This window comes from Centruroides sculpturatus, unplaced genomic scaffold (genome assembly GCF_000671375.1).
Source record: "Centruroides sculpturatus isolate CEXI.00-Female unplaced genomic scaffold, Cexi_2.0 scaffold6, whole genome shotgun sequence".
Taxonomy (NCBI): Eukaryota; Metazoa; Arthropoda; class Arachnida; order Scorpiones; family Buthidae; genus Centruroides; species Centruroides sculpturatus.
This window is the reverse complement of record NW_019384869.1, coordinates 966,675-976,163: the sequence shown is the minus strand read 5'-3', so window position 1 is coordinate 976,163 and position 9,489 is coordinate 966,675. Positions and strand designations below refer to the sequence as shown.

The 9,489-nt window shown below is 26.8% G+C and overlaps 1 long non-coding RNA gene across 1 annotated transcript; it reads right to left on the bottom strand.

Annotated features, from left to right (window-relative positions):
- Positions 1 to 2,006: 2,006 nt before the first annotated feature.
- LOC111630825 lies at positions 2,007 to 8,784 on the bottom strand. The gene is made up of 3 exons (XR_002757590.1): positions 8,661 to 8,784; positions 2,351 to 2,440; positions 2,007 to 2,268 (listed from the first exon to the last, which is right to left on the bottom strand). It is a non-coding gene; the product is annotated as an uncharacterized LOC111630825 (long non-coding RNA).
- Positions 8,785 to 9,489: the final 705 nt, after the last annotated feature.

The following is a 9,489-nucleotide window of genomic DNA, read 5'->3' as shown; positions in this document are numbered from 1 at the left end:
GATAGGATCTTCGATGGCAAATTCTAGTAATAGTTCTGATAAGTCACACTGCTCAACAATATTGATATATATTCATTAATAAAACTTTCAAAATAACATCAGTAGTTTCACTAGTCTTAACAAAATAGAATTGAATAGAATGAGGAAAAAAAATTCATATTAACATCAAAATTGGAATAAAAAATTAAAGTTTAAATCATAATTTTTTAAAGAATCATCACTATTTAGTTTAAAAATGCATTGTTCAACAATATTGAATTCTAGAATTTCATCTCAATACTTTAATATTCAATCATATTTTTAAAATATTTTATCAAATATATATAAATATTCTGATAAAGTCAAAAATATTATGAAAATGCTAATAAATAAAATTATTTTCTAAAATCATCTTGATATACCTAATTCACATTAAGTGTTATGAATAAGAAAGATAAAAAAATGTGAACTTTTATGCTTTTTTTTGCTCTGTTTAGCACATAAGGAATAATCTATCTCTAATCTATATGAAATTAATTAGTACTGTATTATGATTTTACTAAATTGATAGATTTATGGTTATACAAAAAATATGAAAATCCATACAAATTATAAATCTGTTAAAAGCCTACAAATACAGCATAAAAACTGAAAATACATTCTACACATATGTATAAACCTAATTTAAACAGACTTTACATACAGCTGGAATTATTATAGTACTAATCAACAGTACCTTTCAAATGTTTTCAGCAAGTAACTCATTGTAAGAATCAGAAGTGCAAATGTTTTTGGCCCATTCAGTGGCCAGCTTCAGGCATTTTTACCAAAAATTTGCATTGACAGTCAAACCTTTATAAGTGTTCTGGATGAAATGAAAAAAATTCCAAAACACTTATAAAGGTTTGACTGCCAATGCAAATCTTTGGTATAGATGTCTGAAGCTGGCCACTGAACGAACCAAAAACATTTGCACTTTCAATTTTGCAACAAGTAGCCGCTACAAACATTCAAAAGATACTGTTGATTAGTAAACCTAATTTACTATTTGTATTTAAACATGTATGTTTATTACATGATTGTTATCCTTATAAACATACATTATTATTATTATTATTCATATGTATGCAAAATATTATAATCAAACTTAGTGTTCAATATAAAAAGATATAACAATCAGAAAAANTCAAAATATATACTGTATATATTTTTTTAATTTGAAATTCCTATATAGATCAGTAACACCTTTTATATTAAAAAAAAAAATTTGTCTTAAACTTTAAAATATGTAATTATAAGCTTAATGTGTATATAAATTAATATTAAAGCATGTAACATATAAATTTAATAGTAACATTTTAACGTAATATAAATATAGTGGGCGGCCCAAAAGTCAGTTAACCTCCCCTTTCCCACGCAAAGTGTGTGCGTATGAATGCATTTATTATTGTATACAATGAACGTAATCACACCTTAAACAGTTTTCATAAAGAATTTACGTAACAAAGTATTTGAATAAGGCAAGAATTCAATCTTTACAGCGTTTAACTGACTTTTGGGCCACCCTTATGCTAAATAATATTAAAATAACATATAAATGTAAATTTAATGTATACATGAGATAAAATATAAAGATAAATTTAAGATTAAATTATATTTTATTTAAATTACAACACCTACACAATTTCCTTTATATAAATGACACGAAAAGAATTAAAACTTCATTGTTAACAATATATTTTTCTGTCCTAAATTTAAACATATTAACCAGCAATAAATAAATAAATATATATATATATATTATCCCCCAACAGTAACTAAATTAAAATTACATTATAACTATTTATTTAGTAATAAAAAAAAACCATAAAAATTGACTTATCGTAGAGAAGGTTAACTGACTTTTGAGTCACGTTGTATTTGTTTATTACCTGAAAAGAATTAAATCGTTATTGTTAATAATATATTTCTAGGCTTAAATCTATATATATATTAACCATTATAAAAATATATAATGTGTGTGTATATATATAGGCCTATATATACATTTTACCCGCCAAATTAAAAATGATCATACTCAAGAAACTTATATCAGGATTAAACTTTATTTTAATAGTAAAAATAAAAAAAAGGCATTTATATTATATAAAAAGCATGCAAACTGAGTCAAGACTTATCGTATAAATGGACGTTTCTCATATAGGAGACGTGCTTCTACTACTTGCATCACCACTCCTTGACTGTACATAAAAGTCCTGCTGAGAAGCTAATATAAGTCCACAACTCGTCCTATCCATATATAATTTCCATACAGATTTATTACAAACCATGCAAATAATATATTATTTCTAACTCACGTGTAGTAACTTACCTATTTGAAAGTAGACATTGATAAATAGATAACATTCTTACTACTGTTATGTATTGGTTCTCTTCCACAATAATTTTTTTTTTCTTTTAACTAAGTAAAATGAATTAACTTATATAATTTATCAATCTTACATAAATTATTATTATTTTTTTAAATTAATAATATATAAAATCAGACATTAATTCTGTTTTTTTTCTTTCTTTTAAAAAATGTATGGAATTAATAATTTATTTTTGTTTCTACGTATCTAATTTCGGTTTCCTAGTTTAAGAACCCGACAANTTTTTTTTTGGCTACTGTTTAAAAACGCAATCCGATAAAATATTTTTACGTTATAAATTTTTTGTTTTAAAAATTGATAATAATATTAAACTTAAATTTTAATATTAATTAAATGTTTTTAATTTAATTTAAAATAATTTGTTTGTAAATTTGTTTCGTGCGTTTAATAAATCGATATGATTAAGCTACTTTTATTTTCAATGCTGTGCTGCCCTCGTACGGTTGTTACACGTACTAAAATTCTCTCGTCTGTTTTCATTTATTTTTTCTCATGACGTCATTTATATAAAATAAAAATAATAATTTAAATGTTTTGATTATTTCTTTAAATAAAATATTAGTGAATAATTTTGAATTAAATTTCAAATTTCGAATTAAATTTTATTTTGCTTACATTAAATATTATTTTTAAAATACTTTTTAAAAATAATTACAATTAAGAAGCATTAAATTATATATTAAGCTTTATTTATATTAATATCAAACGTTTTATTACTTTATGAGTTTAAAGGATTATTAATAAATTATATTTTGTAATTTTTCCATTAAATTAACGAGACAAAAATAATTCAAGATAAATTTAAATCTTGATAAATTAGTGTCTATTTTTTTTTTTCATAAAATATTTTTCCTACCAGATGCCGCCACCTTCAACCACATTGGTAACAACCAATAAAAACGATTAAAAAACGAAATTCAAATATCGATTAGCCAATAAAATTTAAACATTTTAAAGATTTAAATTTAACAATACATTTTTAAATGAATAATGTAATATATATAAAATTATCAAGAAAATTAAATTAAAAGTCAATAAAAAGATGATAAAACATCAAAATTTTGCAAAAAGAAAAAAAGAAATAATCAAATCTGATAAGCAAAATTTTTCGGTTATATATCATCTAGTTTATCTGTCGACGGGTTGGTTATACGTGAAAATATACACCTCCAACGGTAATTTTCCTATCAAGAAAAAGACAATATTCTTGAAAATTCTTTAAGAAAATGACTTGACGTATGTTATGAAACGGGGCGTAAGATTTACCCACGACAGGTGAGAATTTTGGCAGAAGGGCTAAACTCGTCATCTCCATATCTGACGTATGGCAAACAAGAATGAAGAGACGAAAAAGATCTCCTCTAAAAAGCAAACTGGGAGCAATGTGTCGACAAACACACCCATCTTCTATCCTACAAACTAGTCTATCACTAAACCCTGTAATTTGTTATAGAAACAGGGGTTATTTAGGTATGGAGTGGGTACTGTTAAATGATTGGCAGGTTATTTGTTATTTCAAGTTAGTGGAATGTATCCGCCACGTTCTCCTCCCCTTTGAATTTTCAGACTTACTCCAGGGTCAAAGGTTAGGCATTTGTAGATATACGGCGATGCCGGTATAGATCTTAAGTATTGCATGAATACGCAAGTAGAGGAAAGAAATTTATACTTTTTTCTGTATTTTAAATATATATATCAAGCTTATTAAGCTTTTTAATGTATTTTTTTTTTACATTTTAAACTAATTTTCTTTAAGAAAAACCATGGAAAATAGCTTCAGAAGAGAATGAAATTTTTATATTTTAAGCGTCAGAATACTTAATTTAAAGCTTAATTTTTAAATATTTGTTAAAAATAATTTATAGAATACATTTTAAACAGTTATTTTTTATTATATTTGATGCGATATAACTTTCAGAAGAAGCAGAATTTATGCAGCGAAACTAAGATAAGAAATCACATAATCGAATTTTATTGCAATGGGATATAGTAGTAACACCCGCGCTAGAGGGTCCAACTTGGTAAAGCCATACCACATAAAAATACAGAAAATACATTATAAAAAAAAAATTATATATTTTTTCCGTAAATATTTTAAATTACAAATTAGCTATTAAATTTTTAATTACGTTTAAATTATAGGCCTACTATTCTAATTAATCATCATTATGCTTAAATTAGTACTTAGTTTCTTGTACTTAAAACTATATTTGATTTTTTTTTTGGAGGCAAATAAATTGAGATTTTTACTGTTTAAATTTTATAGGAAAGAAAGAAAAAAAAAATGTAGAAAATTCAAGAAAAATCTAAAAAGAAATTCTCGCTTTTATATTGGGCAAAATATGTCGAAATTTTGATGCGACAAGTGTTGAGATTGCCCCCAACCGTGTTACGGTTGACCCTAATGAAAATTTATTACTCAAGTACTGAACCCAACACGTCAACACAGATCACTAAGACTAACTCTCAGTAGGCAGCAACTCAATCCCATGTTTCTGTAAAAAACACAATCTCTCTCATCCATTATATATAGAGACACCTGTCTCTAAAATGGATGACGGATGATATTTAACCTTCGTTGTCATGGAAACTGCATCCCTTAGATGCCACCACACCATTCAATTGATGTTTTTAATTGGTTGTTGTAATTTTCAGCAAGATAGCCAATGGTAAAGCATTTGACCTCTCACAAATGGTTATTTTGATTTATGAGTGTCTTGAGTGGTGGCTCTAAAAGACTTTTAAGTGTTAACAAACAGGAAATTGCTGCAGGCATCGAAACACACAAATTTTGACTCGTTAAACCCTTTCTTGATAACATTATCCAGACTCAAAACTGGACATTTATGTCTATCACAAGGATGATGTTCAGTTAAAAGTCCATAACAAACTTTCCTCAATTTATCATCTTTCGACACCATAATAACCCTATAAAGGTTAGTTAATAAATTAAAATCGATATTATATAATTAATATTTTTTCTAAATGTCTTAAATTAAGATTTAAATTTGATTAAATGGTATAAAGTGAAGATGGAGAGCATCAGGATTGAAGATGGAGAAATCGTGAAGATGATGAGATTTATCGTTCCAATTTTTGTACAAATAAAAAGTTTTAAATGTTTCTTTGGAATTTTACAACTTTATTCAAGAAACTTTGTGACTTTTTTATTATTTTTTTGCATTTTTTTAACGTTTTCTTAATCGAATTCTGATTGCAGAATACCAGAAAATGGTAGATTTGTTCTCTTTTCAATCCACGAATTTATACTTATTCCAACTTATTCTAATAAATAATAATAATATAACAATTTTAAAATATTAAAAAATAAATTTAAAAACAATTATCTTAGAAAAAAACACTGATTTAATTATAAAAATGAAAAAAAAATAACCTCATAAAAGTTATGAAATTAATTGATGAGTAATGAGTGTAATAAGAAGGATTTTTTTAGATCTATAAGCACAAAATATTTAAATAGAACATTAGCTCATAATACGCAGGCATTCAGAGGGGGGGAGGTATTGTCGAGTGTCACTTGTATGTGATGACGAGCACGTAAAAATGGCAACAGATGTCTGTAACCGAATCCAAGTAGCAATGACCCATACTCGAGTTGCTCAGCCTTTATGTGATTCTTTAGTCTCTTGTTAATGGGTGACGAATATAGTTGTGTGTGTAGTGTTGGCGGTTTTCTTACCAAGAATCGGGTTGCTTGACGATGATGCAAGAAGACAGATGAGGTGTCCAGCATATTTTCTACAACTAGAAAACCTTCTTAAATTAAAAAAAAAACTATACTTGATAACTGCTATTTTCTCTTCAATTATTTAATTTTAAAACCTTATATATACCCTATCTGATTTAATCGTTCTTTTAAAGGGGGTAGAGATAAATAAATGAATTTTGGAGGAAGAAGAAAAGTATCAAGATAATCTTTTATAAAAGATAAAAAGAAAAAAAAAGAGTCTCCACTAGAGCCATATAGAATCATTACACATCACAATCACGTGATCTCGTATCTCTCTAATGGACCTAGGTCAAAGGTCGGTCGTAATTCGGAGTGACATAGCTTAACAAGAACCACCTACTCCTCCCAAAGCCTATAAACTTATAATACACTACTTTTACTCTAAGAATAAACTAATTCTTGGTTATTGTCACGTATTTCGGACTTCGTAAAATGACTTTTTTTTTTTTAAAGTATATCGGAAATTTTTAAGTACTTTTAATCTAAAATGTTCTTGAACTCTTAACATTTTAAAGGTCAATTTATTCTTCTATCCTAGGCCTAAAGAATAATAAAGATGATCTTTTTCAGTAGCTTACATATTATATTTTCTTACACATACCAGAATTTAGGTATAGGCTATATTAAATACTCTATAAATCCCACATTAAAAATATTAAATTAATATTTTTTAAAGTATTTTTCATGAAATTCATTTAAAATAATTAGAAAAAAAATACCTCGTTTAAAACGAATATCATTAATCACAAGGTATGCAAAATGGGAATTAAGCTCACTTTATCCAATTGCAATGGGNAAGCTTAAAATGTATAAAAATTCATTTCAAAACCAATACAACAAAGAGAATTCAGAGATTGGTGAAGATTCAAAGGAATAATTTTATTATAGAATTAAATTATTTTATGATGTAATTTAAGATTATTTCAGTTTGGCATATGGGTTCTTAGTACTTCGAAAGGTAGAATAAAGCACAATTCCAAGTCGAATTATCGTATATAGATGTTATATATGTACTGTACATATTGATTCATGATACAATAAGGTACAAGTTACAAAGAAAAAGACGAGGGTCGTGGGAAAGGAGAAGTCCTAACATCTGTCGTTAGTACAGCACATAGCCTATTTCCTGTTTGCAAACCGATTAGCCGCGTGTCCATCATGCATTTGTTAATCTCTACTTAATCCCTTTCCAATAGCAAATCGTGTTTAAAAAACGTAATTAATTTGATAACACTATTACATGCTGCAGGTTGCTAATATTGTCATTTTATGATGACATTAACGATCATGTGTCGTCCCAGATCTTTCGTCAATTAGTGAAGCCATTGCTAATTACTGTCTTTGGCCGATAACTTGAAAATTTGCCTCTAGACACTCTCTTGTAGAGAGAGGAAGAGAAGAGATTTTCAAATTTTGGAGTCGAATCTCTTTTATTTTTTAATAAGTAGAAGATACTTATATGTATGTTGTAGTCCTCTTATGGTTTATACAACAGAATGGATGCTACTCTTAGGAATACATCTTACACATAAACTTACTATCCTATATGCAAAAATGGCTTCTGTTCTTAAGTTTATAATGGAATGGAATAAATCATGCTCGTAGATTTACTATAAACACAGATAGATCTATAGGATATAATGGATCCTGTTGTTAGATTAACTAAGAGCTGAAATAGATCCAAAATTATATGAATTAATGAATATTATTTTACATTTATTATAAGCAGGAATGAGCTTTAATCCAAGATTCATAATAATCCTTGTTAGAATGGATCCTTGCTGTACAATACATTTACTGTAAGATAGATCCTACTGAAGGTGAGTACTGCTCTTAGGTCTGTAGTGATATAAAATGATCCTACTTTTACATTTGTTATAAACAGGAATAAATCCTAATCCTAGATTTACATTGGTATAGAATGGATTCAATTTATACATAAACCGTAACGATTTAATGAATTTAATACATCATTTAGGATTGAATAAATCCTGTTCTTCGAGTCATAGAATAAAATGGATCCTAGTCTTTAGATTAAAATAATCCAAGTTTAAACTTCATTACAGGATATAATAAATCCTAATTTTTTATTCATTTATTCTTCAAATAGATTGGATCCTCGGCTTGGATTCATTACAGGATACGAGACTGCTGATTGGGTGTGCGTGCACTCACTGAATGCATCAATAAATTGCACTCAGTAGTTACATAACCAATGAGATAATATCGTAAGCTTATGGCTGAACAATATCTGCAATTAGTTAATAATTTTCATTCTTTTAGGTAAAAAATTATTTTAATTTTGACAATAATTATCAGTCGTTAAGTGATTGTTAACATTCATCAAGATAGTGTCAAGTTTAATTGACTAATGATCAACCAGTTCAGTAAAAGCAATGGTTTTAAAATATACAAAAATAAATTTTATTGATCTTATCCGTGTTAACTAGTAACGAGGATATGAAAAGAATTTTTAAAATATTTTGAATATAACTTACACAAAAAGCGAATCCTATGCTTAAAGGGCCTTCGAAGGCTTATAGAAGTAAAAATAGTTTTAGTAGTTTTAACTAATTTCTGCTTCTATAACCCTTAATGAGCATCTACTACGGCTTCCTAACTGATGTAAGCTTCATCTGTAAGATATTTCTTATAAATTAACGAAGATATTAATGAATTAGTGCCTTTAAATGTGTAAAATATCAATAATTTTCACAAGAAATTCATAAGGCTTTTAGAACTCCAATAAATGTAATTAAAAGGAAGATTAAGTTAACGATTTAATGATCGTTAATTAGACCCCTTGTCAAGAGAATAATTAAATAATTAAGAAAAATTTTTAGAACAAAATACTTAAATTTAATGGTTATTTATTAAACATTTATACACCATTTTACAGTTTATTAATACGTCAATGTGTCAAAAATAATCATAAAATCANTTATTGTTAATAATATATTTCTAGGCTTAAATCTATATATATATTAACCATTATAAAAATATATAATGTGTGTGTATATATATAGGCCTATATATACATTTTACCCGCCAAATTAAAAATGATCATACTCAAGAAACTTATATCAGGATTAAACTTTATTTTAATAGTAAAAATAAAAAAAGGCATTTATATTATATAAAAAGCATGCAAACTGAGTCAAGACTTATCGTATAAATGGACGTTTCTCATATAGGAGACGTGCTTCTACTACTTGCATCACCACTCCTTGACTGTACATAAAAGTCCTGCTGAGAAGCTAATATAAGTCCACAACTCGTCCTATCCATATATAATTTCCATACAGATTTATTACAAACCATGCAAAT